This window comes from Colobus angolensis, unplaced genomic scaffold (assembly GCF_000951035.1).
Source record: "Colobus angolensis palliatus isolate OR3802 unplaced genomic scaffold, Cang.pa_1.0 Scaffold476, whole genome shotgun sequence".
In the NCBI taxonomy this organism is placed as follows: Eukaryota; Metazoa; Chordata; class Mammalia; order Primates; family Cercopithecidae; genus Colobus; species Colobus angolensis.
The window spans coordinates 325,342-329,126 of NW_012118221.1; the positions used below are offsets into that span (position 1 = coordinate 325,342).

Below are 3,785 nucleotides of genomic sequence, written 5' to 3' on the forward strand. Positions count from 1 at the left end.
CCGAGTAGAGTATCTTTAAATCCATAAAATAAGTTCCACAAATTATAAAGAAAACCAATTGTATTGAAATACAACTCTCAAAATATTTAAACATATATATGAGCTTCTCTATTAATTCATTAAATTACAAGAGCTAGCACCATGATTTTGGAGTAGTGATGAGTAAAATGATATTTTTTTCAATAAATTACTCGTGAAGTATAATATTTTAAGATATTTGCAACAATTCTAGTGATATGAAAATATCTGTGATTTCTACCAGCAATAATGTCACAGGTGTTGCTGGTATCACTGACTTGTTATCTGTATTCATAATTGAAGAACATGCTACATTTTAATTAGCGAAAATAAAGTTGTAATTTTTTTCTCATCTAAGGTCAAGGATTCTCTGAATTCTATCCACAGACCCATGGAGAGGAGAGTCTGTGGTCTCCTGGCTTCTCTTCCCCCATGTACACGCACACATACTCCCACATACAGTTCACTTCTTTACCTTCTTTTCTCAAAGACTGTCTTCTCGGTGAGAACTTCCCTATTTTATTTAAAATGGCACTCCCACATTGTGTATCACCCTTTCCTACTTAAGAGTTTCTCCACAGCACTTAATCACTTTCAAGCATAATATATAGTTATTTTTATATTTTGGAGTTTAGAATAAAATCATGTCCAATTTTAATAACCTGCTCACTCTAGCAGCTAACATTTTTACCTTTTTTTTTTTTTTTTTAAGTTCTGGGATACATGTGCAGGACGTGCAGGTTTGTTACATAGGTAAGCATGTGCCATGGTGGTTTTGCTGCACAGATCATCCCATCACCTAGGTATTAAGCCCAGCATGCATTAGCTATTTTTCCTGATGCTCTCCCTGCCCCACCCCTCATTTGTTTATTTATTTACTTATTTGTGTGTGTGTGTGTGCTGTGTCCCCAACACCAAGAATGGTGCCTGGCATACGGGAGGCTTGTTGAGAAAAATGAAGGATTACATCTCAAGAACTCTGTTTCTTCTCATTTCTTTCCTGTGAAAAGTTAATGAATGATTACATCCAAAGTAGAGATTGTGGAAAAAGGGGAAAAAAAAAAAAGTTAATGAATGATTTGTGAGACTTTTAATAAAGATTAAGGAGTTACAATTATCTTTATCGTTATCATTCTGTTAAAGCTTCCAAGGTTAACCTTAAACAGCAGCAAAGAGCTGTGGGAATCCAAGGGTTTTGATAGGGCTTCCAGTCCTAAGCAAGAGGTATTTTCAAGGGCTCATTAGAAGGCCTGGGTCTCACCCCAAGTCAGGGAACCACCTCAGAAGCAAAGTGCCGCTCATAAAATTCTTCTTGCCAAGACAGCAGTCAGATCCCTCCATCCCCAATCAAACCAATAATAGTAATACTTTTTCTTTCTGGCAGTGTGGTAAAATAGAAACCACGTAGGTCTCAAGGTCAGCTAGACCTAGGGGCCAATTCTGTCAGCACTTACTAGCCGTATGGCTGCAGTAAGTTACTAAACCTTTCTGAACAGGTAAGAAGGGGTTTGGGGGAGGATGAGATGGAATAGCTTACAAAATCACCAGTACACGGCAGGCGCACTTTAAATGGTCACCCCTCCCTCATCCATCTCTGGAGGTCATCTCTTTAGACTGCGCCACTGTAAACTGGTACCCTCACTCCCACCCCAGAATGGACATCTGGACTTTGACCATCAAGCTTCAGAGAACAATTTCACCCTTCCAAGAAAAACCCCACTTAGGTACCAGGCAAAGTGCTAATGAGCACTATGCACCCTGTGCCAGTTGCTACTTTACATATACCACATGTATATATACATACATACATATATGTATATGTGCACACATGGCCTCAGCAACCCTCCAACCATCCCATTCTACCCAAAAGGAAAAAGAGATCTAGGGAGATGAATTCACTTGCCCACATCACACAACTTCCAAAATGCAAAGCCAGGATTAGAACCTAAGTATTTAACCATTTTGTTACACACTCCAAGCCTACAACACCTGTTTCCAGACTCTGAACTTGGGTAGGGAAAAATCCCACCAATTGACCACTGAGAGCCACAGCCAGGTCTAACTGGGAGGTAATACCCAGACCATCCTCTTGCCAGACAATTATCCTCAGATTTTGTGAATGAAGGCCAAGGAAGAAATGTTGCAGTAACTCTGAGCTCATATTTCTTTCTTGTTGCAAAAACTGCTTATTTCAGCATCCATCATCTCCCTCTTTGTTGGGTAGACAATCCGCCCTGTCAGAGGATTTGTGCTGTTATTATGAGTTTATTATTAGATTTATTTCTCCTATAAGCAAATGTGTTCACAACATTCCATCGGGGAATCTTCTTAATTGTCACATAAATGTCATCTTATGTAAATTGAATATTTATCTTCCCATGGAAGGGGGTGGAGGGGTAAGGAAGAATAAACAATCTTCAGTCTTGGAGAGGGAAGGCGACTCTGGTGTCCATTCACAACTCACCCACATGCCTTCAAAGCCAAAGGTGAGCTGAAAAATTATTGGATAATCTTTGAGGGGCAGCCGAGCATGAGGGGGAAGAAAAAGTTGGCCACGATGCTTTGGGGATGTTGGGCCAGGCTCCCCACAACCGCCTCCCGAGGCCAGACCACCCCCTCCCCAGTCAGAGGCATTCCGAGGAGGTTGAAGCCTGACCCCCGATTCCTCCCCGACCAGGAGGCCAGTCCTTCTCCTTCCTCGAGAGAAGGTGAGCTCGGCGGGCGCAGCGGGTTGGGTGGGTGTGGCCCGCGGCTCCGGGAACAGACCCAAGGCCCCGCCACCGCCGGCTAGCAGCCCGAGAGCCCGCCCGCCTGGCGAGCGCAGGCTCTTCTTCCAGAAACTGCGAGGATCCGAGCGCACTGTTTGTGCACCACAAGGTCAAGTCGGGAAGTGGAGCCGGAGGAGGAGGGGCGAGGAGACGAAGGGTGGGGAGAGGGGCGCCCCGCTTCCTCGCCATGTGCCAGCCTTTGGAAGTTACCCCTCGGTTTTTAACCCTTTCGGGGTAATGGGAAGGAAGAGCAAGGAGGAAGGGGTCGCCCTGGGGCAAAATCCTACTGGGGCCAGGATGTGCAACCAGCCACCCACCCACCCATCACTGCCTTCTCCACCCCCCGGAAATGCGGGGCAGCGCTAGGCGCCAGGAGGCACTCGGGAGGGGGGAGGGGGCGACGAGCCCAATGGGGACCCTCTCTACGGACCGCCCCTCTTTTCTTGAGGTCGCCTACAATTTCAAGTTCCCCCGCCCGGAATGTTAGTTTTCCATTTGGAGTGGGTGCGGGGAGGAGGGCCGCGCCCCCTCCCCAAGACTCGCGTGCGCCCCTCCACTCCCCTCCTGCCAGCACTTTCTGCTCACTTCTGGCGCTGCAAAACGCCACGCGATTTATTCGATTCGCATTTTAAAACCAGCGATTCAGAAGCAGGGCCTAGGGCGAGGGTCTTCCAGCGCTGGAGGGCCCCGGGGGGCGGGGTGCTCAGTGCAAACCTCGTTCCCTCCGCGAGTGTCGCCTCCAGGCTGTTATTTGCAAAGAAACGTCTTTTTGACGCAGGGAGAAATGGCAAATTTTAAGTACGTCATTAATATGGCGCCAAAAGATTTTTTTAAGTATAAGCTTGCTTTTTTTTTTTTTTTTTTTTAAGGTTGCGGGGGGCGCCGCCCGGGTCTGGGGCGCGTAGGGGGCGGGGTGTGAGCAGAAAGTGTGAGTGAAAGAGTGGAGGGGCGGGGTATGTGTGTGAGTGTGTGAAGTGTGAGCAGACCTGATGGGACTTG

The 3,785-nt window shown here is 46.6% G+C and overlaps 1 protein-coding gene across 1 annotated transcript in view; it reads left to right on the top strand.

Annotated features, from left to right (window-relative positions):
* The first annotated feature begins 2,783 nt into the window (after nt 1-2,783).
* JADE2 (jade family PHD finger 2) overlaps nt 2,784-3,785 on the top strand; it is a 58,407-nt gene continuing 57,405 nt past the window's right edge. Inside the window, exon 1 of the mRNA XM_011958810.1 lies at nt 2,784-2,895. The gene's annotated coding sequence lies outside the window, so the exon portion shown is untranslated. The remainder of the gene's footprint in view (nt 2,896-3,785) is intronic.